Consider the following 12,037-nt stretch of genomic DNA (forward strand, 5'->3'; position numbering starts at 1 on the left):
GAGATTCAGGTAAAGCATATTTTTTTGTTCTGTCACTGAACTGACTAGCCTTAGTCAAAATGATTCTCTTCCCAGTGCTGCTATTTCTGGGTTAAATGCAGAGAAGACAGTGGTGTCATTAATGTGGTTTGACCCGCTAATGAAAACCTGTATCTATTATTCAGTGTTGTTTTCATAAGGGAGGTTTGAGGAAAGCAGGACATATGCCCCTCTGGAATAGCATGTTTTGCATGTATCCTGAAGTGCCTGCTCTGAAAGAGATTATAAGTAAAAGAATCTGCATTGTGTAAAAAACAGTTTTCAGAAGAAAAGAACAAAGTTACACTCTTGTTAATTTTTAATGAAGTACATGAAATTTAACGCATATTTTACTGGGCATGAAAGGAGTGTAGCATTTTGGGAAATTATTGTCAGTGGTTAAACTGTATTATGTACACCATGGGGGTTTTTTTTGGGTTTTTTGTTTTGGTTTTTTTTTTTTTTTTTTAATACTGCCTAAAGAAGGTATTATTTCTTATTCAGGAACATAAATAAGCACCAAAGGTTACTGAAACATAATTAAAGATGAATGAAATTCAAACACAAGTACAAATTTATTCTTCAAGCCGATTGAACTAAGATTTTGGCATGACTTTATAAGAGGAAGGTTTTCATAGACTCTTTTCCAGGATAGCATGGGTAAACCCATGGAAAAGTTTATCAGCTACCACTGATTGCTCAGGAAGATTATGTTATCACAGTCAGAATAGGTATCTCACTTTTAGATAACAAAAATGAAATAAAGTGAAATCCACTCTCATTTACTTCATTTTCTAAAGCCTGAAAGAAACTTGGAATTCCCTCTACTGTTGCTCAAAGTGACGCTTGCAAGAGAAAACAAGGAATGAGAAACTGTTTACACTTGCTTGAGAAGAGTTTTACTGACAGTCTGCAAAAGTTACTTGCATTACAAAATCCTGACTAGTCTATTGACTGAAAGGCTGGGCTTGCCTGAATACCAGTAAGATTGTACAGTTGAAGAGCCTGTTGTTGAAACTCTTTTGTCAGAATAAGCTGTATAATTATCTTCATGGAATGTCATTTTATTGTGACTTTTTATCTGGAGAATTAACATCACACAGGCAGTAACTGATTTTTCTTCAATAAAAAAACAATTACATTTTTGTTACATTGAAATTTTGCTACCTTGGTTTTTAAACAGTGCTGAATAGAAGTAGAAACCATCATTATACTATTGTCCGTATAGAATCTAAAAGGTTCACTCAAGACTATGAGAAGGACAATTAGAAAACCTTGTAGAGTAGTGGACATGGCCATGATGTTCTTTGAGATGCTTCACATGACTGCTGTTTCATTACATCACTAATAGATGTATCATCTGAGGCAGTATTAAAACTGCCTACTCTCCTCTGATCCACTATATATAATTTCTACAAAAAAAGAAAGACAAATGGAATAGAAGTAAATATCTTTATGCAGAAATCATAAAATGACTAAAAATTACTAAAAATACAGGTTCAGAGGCATTGAAATCTTATAATCTGTGAGTAACAAAAGCTGGCATGTAATATTCCTGATTGGTAAGTGGCTCTGATTTATCCGTGCCATGCATTCACACAAAGCAATGAGTCTCTCCAGACTGTGCTACCCACCTTCAGCTTTGATATCTCTGGGAACATCTCCACTGATATGGTGCTGACATTACCCTCTGTTAACTAAATCTTCTTTCTCTTGTTACTTAAGGGAAAAAAAAAAAAAAGAAAAAAAAAAAGAAAAAAGAAAAAAAGGAAAAAAATAGCCATGAAGGATAATCTCTGTTCTTTTCCTGGTTTACTGTGGAAAACTTATTCCTTTCTTAAAGAAAGGGAATGAAAACGTACTTTTAAAAATAAAACCTCTACCAAATTAACAGGGGAAAATTACAGTAAAAATAGGTGGAAAGATAATGGTGACCTTTGAAAGTTTTTGTGTGACTATCCAAACAAACCCATTGTAGGGAATCTCAGTCTGGTTAGATACAGTGAAACTTTCTGGAATAGTATTTGGCAGACACAATGAGAACATACATAAAAATTAATTGTTTTGTCCCTGTTATATTTAATTCAGTGATTTGGTAAAGTAAAAATTATGATGCATAGCAAGGCAAGATTGTTAAATCACCTTTATAAACTGTCCAGAGAATAAGAATTAATAATGCATGTCACTTTAAGATGAGTAAACTGAAGTACCTAGGTATTTCTTACACAGCACACTGCAGCCTACCTACTCATGTTGTTAGTCCTCTTGGCACTAATTTAATCACCAAGTTGTTTTCCCCCATTTATCCATGAAATTCCCAGACTGACATTACAGAGGGAGCACTATAACCTTTTATGGACTTCAAAAAGTGCTAACAGTATTTTTATACATGTACTGCTTCAATATAAGTGGGGATTTCCTGTTCTCAAACATCTATTCTTCACTTTTGATATCTATAGATACTTATCTCAATGACTCTGAGGTACATATTTTGTCTGCAGACCTAGAATGAGCAATTTTAGCAAGACAGTTGACATCAAAGGTGTATTTACATAGCCTTGAAAAGGATGCTTTGATTTGCTTCGTATTTTCTTGGTTTTTTAGTTCTTTTGTTTGTTTGTTTTGCTTATCAGTCTGGGTTTTTTGTTTGTTTTGTTTTGTTTGTTTTGTGTGTGTGTGGGTTGTGGGGTTCTGGTTCATTGGCTGGTTGGGGGTTTGTTTGTGGGGTTTCTTACAGATTAGTTCAGATTCAGATCTGGGAAGGTAGGTCTTGAATACAGCTACTTAGAAAAATGTTTTGGTGTTGGACCCTGCCATTTTTTTATTTACAAAAGTATTTGATCAGCTTTTTTTTTTTTTTTTTCTCAATACTTAAAAAAATTTTAAAACCTAGTCTGATTATGTTGTTACTTGCATACTAATGTCAGGTTTTGACTTTTTTTTTCCACTGAGGAGCTTCATTTTTCTTTGCAACCAACTTTGAATTAGAACAAGTACACTTGGTTAAGTTGAATTCACATATGTAGTCATTATTCCCATGACCTAAGTGATTTTACTAATTTTACAGTTGATGCAACTTGTTCAGATTTTATTTAGAGTTATCTTTTAAAATATACTTTGGGCAAATTGCAAATGGTTTACTCCCAGGTTATCCCACTCCAAAGAAGCTTAATAAACAAATTAATTTCTCAAACAAGTTTCAGAACTATAGGTTAATATCTATACAATAGCCAAAATGAAATATTTTGGAAAAAAAGAACAGACTGATTAAGAGTTAGACATGGAAAATAATACAGTATGAGAGTTTGCCTTAAACTTCAAAATTTTTTTTTTACCTATTCACATTTAAATATTTAAAAGCACATAAGTCTCCTAAACTATTTGATATTTGAAATATTCAGAATTTAATAGCATTTTATTGGATATGGTGATGAGATTTCAGATCTAAGTGCTTTTCATTTCTTGGAGCCTAAATGAAATACTAAATTACAAGATACAAGTAAAATTAAAGATCCAGGCAAAAATAGGCAAAAGCAAGAGCTCCCTGAGTTAAAGTTAAAATTCCAGCTTTTTCCACTTTAGTTTGACCGAGACAAGTCTCACTTGGTGGGAATTCTTTTGAAGTCTCTCAGCACTGCATTAAAACCTTTACAATATAGTTTCCTTAGAGATGTAAAATCTTTTTTAGGGTCTTAAAATCTCACTCATGTAAATAATTAGGGTTGGAGATCCCTGAGGGCATCTGAAGTGTTGCAGTACCTCAGTCTGGGAAAAACTCTGGAAGGGATTAAATGTAAACAGTGTGTTTTCCAAGCAGAAGGATCTCCAAGTGTCAGAACAGCATAGCAAGGCTGCACAGCCTTTCAGAATAGAAACTGAAGAAAGAACTTCCTTAGTTCAGTAGAAAGCTTCTGCACTCACCCCTCTCATAGGTTCAATCCAGATTCTAATATGTGTGCCTGTGGGCATTTCTGTACTGCAAAATGTAGAATAGACACCATTCAAGTAGCTTTGAAGGAACTGTAATTCTTGCAAGTGTAGCATCAGTTAAAATTACAAAAGATGTATGTGGGTGATTTAGGCAGCACTAATTAGTACCACGCTGAGAGTGCTCTATAACTCTTAATTCAGGCATTAGCTAATTTGGCTTTGAGAAGACTTTTTTACCATGCTTCTTGGCTTATCCTGGAATGGCTATTATGTTTCTTAATGAGTTTAATACTAAAAAACCTCTTGATATTTGAAACTGATACAACTCCACTGGGAATAGCTACTCCAGCATCTTATTCTAGACTGTTTTGTGAAATGATTTATATTCTGCTGAAGGCAAGCATAAGACAGTGCATCACTGTGCCAATACCTCAAAAACATAGGAAGTACAAAGTCAGATCTAATGTAGTAAGTTTCTTAGAAAGAAATATCTGGGAAAAAAAAGTAGAAAATGGAAAAAGGATTCATCTTACCTTGCATTAACCATCAAAATTTAAACACCTTGTCTGAGTTACTTTGCCTATTTGCTTTCCTCTGTAATCACTGGAAAGACATAAACACCTAAGTCATGACCTAAGTTGTTATCTGCCCATACCTCTGCTATTAGGGAGTTTAGGAAACTGCTTTAAGCAAAATGCTTGACTAATGTTAGTGTGAAATGAGCTCCAGCTGTTACATGTTTTGGCTGATATTTTAATGATAACTGGCTGTTCATTGGGAACTTTGTAATGCTTAAAGTGATAAAATAAAGGGTTTTGTTTCTCATTGGCTGTTCAAACTAATTGGCTTGTGACTAGTTTAAGTTTTAAATGAAAGTTTGAATAATTTATGGCATTTTCAGTAATTCCATTTTCTTTAGGATGATTTTTTTTCCAGTAAAAGAACTGCTTTGGTGCATTCATGAAACAGACACAGACATGTATCTTCTGTTCTAAAAATAAAAAGCAACCCTGACTGAAGATGATCTTTAAGAGTCTTGGTCATTTGGACTTACACCTGTTATTGAAGCTCTTTTCTGCATTTTACTGTGTAATGTTTTAACTACAATGGTTAATTATGCTAGGTTATCATAAATAGCAGGCACTTCATTTGTAAATCATTATCTAAAGTCTTTTTTTGGTGTACTATAACACAGCTGAAAAGAAAGACCAGAGCATCAGAGTATTCTTTCATAATTCTTTTGCTTAGTTTGCCACACGAAATGGGTCTGGAGACACATAATAATTTGACTAGAGAGATTAATTTAAGCCAAAGTTTTTTCCCAATTTAGCACAGAATCTGAGAAAACCAGTCTATTATTCACAATCAATGCTGCAGTAAATTGTTACAGCAATGAAAAATTTGGTCAGATGAAAATTACTTTTTTGTTGGAAACAGCCCCATTTTCAGATTTAGCAAATGATTTAGGTTTTTCCATATATCATTGTTTCTAATAAACACCATCAAATTGGTAATAGTGCAACTCGAAAATATAAATAGTTCCATGGTTCAGAACTTGAGTGTCTTGCAGAGATTTGTGAATAAACTTAACTGTATTGTACTAACAATACAGTTTTGATGACAAGCAACCTTTCATGAATACTTATCTTCCAATTATCCAGTCATTAAAATATTTACTGTTTTATGGGAACTGTCTCAGGCAGGAAGAAGCACCATACAATACAGAAAGTTTATAAAAGTTTTATTTTAAGATTTCAGAATCATTCTGAAGTTCAGTTAAAAAAAATTGAAACATGGATATAAACTCATTCCAATAAAATTCAAAGATAATAATGTATTATTGAAGGTTTTTTAATTCTACTTTTACTGGCTTAGTTTTCTTGACTGTAATGCCAACCACTACGTGCACATATAAAGTGGACTTCATTCTGTGACTAAAGTTTTGTACAAGTTCCCATAGAAAGAACAGAATAATACTTACAAAGCTGAGAACTGAAAAGAAACACCAAATTATAGTAGTTTGAGGTACTGAAATACAGAGACTGGAGAGTTAACATCAATATTTTTCAAAACTAAAACAACTGTTGAAGTGAAAAAAAAAGTGTCGGGGAAAATATATTTACAAAGTCATACTGCTTGTAGGTTTGGGAATGGAGGTGTAACATAATGAGCAAAGAGGATTCTGGGTTATTTCGAACCTGGCATTTTAAAAAAGTAACAATTTCACTGGACTTCATTATTTTTCACATTAGAAACCTATCTGGGAATCACAAACATTTGGAAACCACCAGAACAGCTTGCAGATAACTAAGGACTGCATCCAGGAATTTTAGTAGCTGTTTGGCACAAAGAGAAGAATTCACAGTAAATCTTTCAAGCTCTATGCAATTAATTATTTTCATTTTCAGCTTTGTTTTTACACAAGCTTTGTCATAAGTATCTGCATGTTACTAGAACAGGCTTAATTGTAGTTATCACTGGCTGCTCCTCTGTGTGAATAGGCACAAGCTATTTAAGCAACTCTTTCTGAGAGAATCAAAATTAACTGAGATAAGTTTAGGTATCTAAAAGCTTTACAATATTCCTGATAAATGTAGCTCTATACTGATAGTTAAATCCAAATTTTCCAATAAAATAACACATTATTTATTTTTTGAGATTCCAGTTCAACACTTAAGGGAGTCTGTTGTTGCAAGAGCTTCAATACTGTTAAAAACCACCAATATCTTTATTTTGAACAATAAATATGTATGGGTATGTTTATGCCATTTGTCACACATTAGATTGAAAGAGTAAGTAATCCTTACAAAAGAATCTCTGCTGAAAGTGATTCTTATGAACATGAAGAGCATTAAGGTTCATCTACTCCATCACCTTGCCTCTGCTACTTGGTTCATGTTGATAAACCACACAATGAGGAAGAAACAAAACCACCATTATTGCATCCAATCATTTGAAGAGTATTGAAACAGTGGGATGCTGCTTGTTACCATGTAACCCAGGAAAGGTGAACTTTTACTCTGAAGCACAGTGGATAACATCAGGCAGTTTTAGCAGAGGTTAACATTCGTAAAATGTTTTGAAGTGTTTGAGTCTGAGACAAACATGTGTGTAACACTTATTGTTACTTCACACAAGTAACTTCCCCTAGTCACCATGCTATTTTAGACATTACATTTCTAAATGATGCATCAAGAAAACTTGGAATTCTATTGCTGCTAGGGTTTCCCATCCAGGCTCATTGGAAATTTCCTCCCCTAGGCCACCAAGGATTTCCTTCATTCTTTATGGAGAAAATTCTAGTTTTATAGCATAAACTAGAAGACTCAAAACATCTTCCTTGTTATTAATTCCTTCAAAAATAGATTACATTCTATGATAGGGAGAAAGCCAAATCACAAAATGAAAACATATCCTATTTTCTTGACAACTTGAACTGGATAAAATTTGTTTCTTAATGTCTTTCTGATACTCTCATTTAAAGCTAAAAAAAAAAAAAATCTATAAAACAACAGAACTATAATTCTGCTGGTATCGTTAACATGGTTTCTTCTGGGTTTAACTGTAGAAAACTCTAGTACTTCAAAAGACAATTTTCCTCTTCACATTTTCCCCACTTTAGATTTGCATGTGGGAGGGTGCTGGTAGTCAGGAAGGAAAATCCTTATTTTACCTGGCAGTTTGTTTGGGAGACCCTGAAGCATACCTTTTGAGGTAGAAACATAATATAAAAAATATTGATACAAAAACATAATTCAACTCTTCATTCATTATGCCCTCAGAATCAAGAAAAGTCAATCACCTCTTTCAGGCTGAATATAGTATATGCACTTCTGCATTGACAAATAAACAATTTGATAAATTTTTGGGGAGCAATCTTTAAAAGTTTTAGCTCCTTGACCTAACTCCCTTACTTCAAAAACTGTTATGGACTGAGTGTTACAGCTTGAAATATTTTCCCCATTTGCATCTTAATATTATTCCTGAGCCATTTACATTGATTTCATCATATATCAATATTACCCAAAAATATCGAGGAAGAAGATAAAATTGAGTACTGGACATCCTTATACTTTTTTTCTTTTTCTTGGGAAGGAGGGTAGGGGGTTATGGGGGGAAGATAGTAAGCATTCAGAAATGTTTACTATTTACCGCTCCCAAACACTTAAACCTGAAACAGATTTAAACTCAAAATCTTGTCATGAGCAAAGAAAGAACATCTTTAAAATTTTAACCTTTTTGTGCAGATTGGAGCCATGGGAGCTTGTTATGTATGTGTACCTAAATGTAGGTAAACAGTCAAACATTAATGGGGAAATAATGCAAAAAAAGACAAAGTAAGGAAATAGTTTAAAAAAAACCAAACAAAAACAAAAAACCCACCAAAACAAAACAAAAAACCAAAACAAACAAAAACCCAAACAACAACAACAACAACAAAAACCACCAAGTAAATTCAAATACATAAAAAGGTTAATGCACATAGAGGCAAACCCTGCAACCTGTAGGAACTGCTTCTTTGTCCTTATGCAAGTGAACTCAGCTGTGAGAACTGCCCTGCTAGGGAAGCACATTTGCTAGTCTGAAGGTGCTCTTCTCTACTGATGGGCCATCACAGGCCGTAATGGACTCAACTGCACTGACTTAGGCAGCTGTAACAACTTAGAAGGTGCCAGTGAATTTCTAAATGAATTTCAGCCGATTGGTTTGTGCGGCTTTTTTTCTGACACTGGGCATTGATTTATAGCTGGTATTGTGTCTTCACCTCTGAAGAAAGTAGCATCACAGGCACAACTGTGATGGCAAAGGCAACAGGATGTTCACAATTACTTGATAAATGTTAAGTAATGTATAAGAAAGGACTAAATACCCTGACATTAGCCCAATTGATTACAGTATGGTGCTAACAATACCAAAGTTGTGGTCGATTTGGGTGGTACTCTGTGATCTTTGTGGGTCCCCTCCAGCTAAGAATATTCTATGAAATGAAGGATGCTTCTTCTTGCGCAAACCACTCGGAAGGGCGGTAATGGGCTCCTTGTGTGGCATTGGCTAAGCTTCAGTTCTTAAATGAAGCCTTCTTCTGTTTCATGGAAAATTGTCTCTGGGCTCACTCATTTCTCTTGCTCTTTCTCAGGTGAATTTTTAAAGTATCTTAATGCCTTTGTGCATTTATGTAGCTTTTTATTAGTGCTACAAAGGATTCTCTCTTGGAAGTATAACATGTTGTATTTCAAGACAACAAGTATTTTGCCACTTAGAGGTAGCCATTAATAGAGCACTGAGTAAATGAGATTCCTGTAAGGACTTACCCTGTTTTGCTGCCATGGACACAGACTGAGAAGTCCAAGATGAAAAATCCTTGAAGATTCATCATCCTTCATACCATCCACCAACTAACTTACTTGGCTAGATGTTCTGCCTCTGTTTTCAGAGAACAATTTCTAATCTTTCTAAAAATGACATATATAAAGAAAATGGTCCCATCTAAAAAAAAAAAAAATATGTGGCCATTACTTAGATGTTCACAGTCATGAAGGCAAATGTACTCTATAATCTGCCTACAGAAATCCTGGGTCAGTCTATCTTTTAAAAGAGGGAAGTCCTTGAGAAAAGCAGACGTCAATAAAAAAAACAAACAGGCAGGCAAAGTGTCTTAGGTGTGGGACTGTCTTTTTCAACCCTAATGATTTAAAAATATAAGTGAAGCAATAATTTAATAAAACTTATGTGGGAATTTCAGATATCTGAGAATAACTTTTCAGTTGAGCTCTGGCTGTGCAATTTGTCAATACTTTCCAGTTTTTCCTTTTTTGTATGCCTGGTACAGGTATTTTCTGCATTTTCAACAGTCACTTAATGTTAATCAGTGATTTGTCTTAATACTTGAAATAGAGTTGCAGGAGAGCTCTGCAACCTTTCAAAACTAAGCTTATCACAGTAAATTTACTTGAACACTACTGTTTTCTGCTCTATTTCAGAGAATGAATCAGAAAGATAAAGTCATCAATAATTTAGCTGTATTGGATTATCTGAGAAAAAGCTGATTAAAAAAAACTGATAAAAAAGAGGAGAAAAGCTGTAGACGAAATCACTTCAAATAAAGTGGAAGAAAGCATCACAAAATGAATAAGGAATTTTATATGCAACAATTGAAGTCGATTACAATACTTCCTGAGAAACAGAACAAAGATATTTTGACCAAGCCTGGTTGGAATCTTGAATATTTTGTCACAGATCACAAGAATAACACTGCCACATTAGAGCAAAGACCCAAACAGTTCATGATCTAGCCTGCCAGAACGGCTAAGCCTAATATCAAGAAAATTAGAGGTCTTGGCAATTACCAAAGACAAGTGGCAGATTTTGCACCTGGTGTGGGGTTATCCTGAATGTATTTACAGACTGGAGAATGTTGAATATGAGTCAGCAGTGTGCCCTGGAAGCCAGCCGTGTCCTGGTGTCATTGTTAGCTGGTTGAAGGAGGAGATTGTCCTGCTCTACTCCACATTTGTGCTGCCTCACCTCAAGTACTGTGTGTAGTTTTTGGCTCCACAATATAAAAAAATCAAACTATTGGAGAATGTCCAAAAGAGGGCCACAAAGATGATGATGGGCATTGAGAGGAATCTGCATGAGGAGTGACTGAGGTCACTTGGTCTGTTCAGCCCAGAGTAGAAGGGACTGAGAGGACACCTCACTGCAGTTACAATTTCCTGTGGGGGGAAGAGAAGGGCCAGGCACTGATCTCTGCTCTGTGGTTACAGTGACAGGACCCAAGGGAACAGCCTGAAGTTGTGCCAGGGCAAGTTTAGGTTGCACAAGTTTCTCTACCACATTTCTGGAAATATGAGGGACTATGTACTTGAAAGAGAGATGCTTCAAGAAATCTGCTTAAACTACTCCTAGTCCTTTCCTAGCCCCTGTGATAAATATTTGAAGCATGAATATTTTAATTTATTTTTCTTACTTTTCCTCATGTTGAATGACAAAAAGGAGAAAGTTTGGGATTTTCCTTTACTTAGAGTAAAAACATTCTTCTCTTGCTGGATGTGGCCTGAGGAAGAAAGTACTCTCCTATTATAGAGTACATAATGATTGTTGTATCATTATACATCTCCTCTGTGAAGGGAGAAAGAGAGGGATGAGCAGTATCAGGCACAGGAAACCAGAGAGATTCACAGGCTGCAGGTAGTAAAGCTTTTGTTGGTATCCAGGAATCATGAGGGGTGTCAGAGCATGTTGTCCATGTTAAAGATCTTTAGTTGTGAAATGGAAACTTCTTTGGTTGCTGTACGTAAGATTCCAAATGAAAACTCTCACCAGTAACACTCGTGTTCACCTGTAGGTGGCTATTCTTATTAATCTATGATTAGTTATAGTAATAAATCAGCTAGAAAAATGTATTAATATGGAAGATTTCTGCTTTAAAAATGTCTGTCAAAAATATCTTGAACATCTATATCAACCTTAGTTGGAACTGCAATGAGGCTGTTTTGCAAAAAGAACATTTGACAAAGTTAGCAAAAATTAAAATATCTTGAAAGCATCTCTAAAATACAGCTAATTGGCCCTTCAGTTGGAACTATACTGAGAGGCCATTTGTGTTTTATTTGCAAAAAATCAAACCTCAAGGATATTTTGTAAGATTGCATTCCCACCTCTATGGGAAGCATTATTATATTTAGAGGCACACAAGCAGTGTTCTGATTGCACTTTTGCATATTCATTCATGGTATGAAAATAATCTTTGAGCTGATTTTTTTTTCAAATGAGTATCTGTCATTTCTGTAAGCAACTAGGTCACTAATAAAGAAACTGGTATTACTTTTTAAATACTGGTATCCTTATTCTTTTTTACTTTTAATTTAATTTATTTCAGTATAATGAAGTATTATGAAATACTATACTACTGAATATTAAGAAATATTTCAGTATTATTTTCAGTATTATGGGAGAAACATTCTAGATTATAGTCCATATAGATTTGCACTGATAAAACTATGGTACACAACAAGTGCAGATATTATTCTGCTGCTTGCTATAGTTAGTAAGAAGTCTGGTGTTAATCAGGTTTTTTTTACATTGC

At 34.5% G+C, this 12,037-nt stretch overlaps 1 long non-coding RNA gene across 1 annotated transcript; it reads right to left on the minus strand.

Moving 5' to 3' along the window:
• Positions 1–316: 316 nt before the first annotated feature.
• Positions 317–4,602, minus strand: LOC136291790 (uncharacterized). The gene is made up of 3 exons (XR_010721724.1): positions 4,482–4,602; positions 1,653–1,737; positions 317–1,430 (listed from the first exon to the last, which is right to left on the minus strand). It is a non-coding gene; the product is annotated as an uncharacterized lncRNA (long non-coding RNA).
• Positions 4,603–12,037: the final 7,435 nt, after the last annotated feature.

This window comes from Chamaea fasciata, unplaced genomic scaffold, assembly GCF_029207755.1.
Source record: "Chamaea fasciata isolate MVZ Bird 193981 ecotype frontalis unplaced genomic scaffold, bChaFas1.0.hap1 SCAF_7, whole genome shotgun sequence".
NCBI classification, from domain to species: domain Eukaryota; kingdom Metazoa; phylum Chordata; class Aves; order Passeriformes; family Sylviidae; genus Chamaea; species Chamaea fasciata.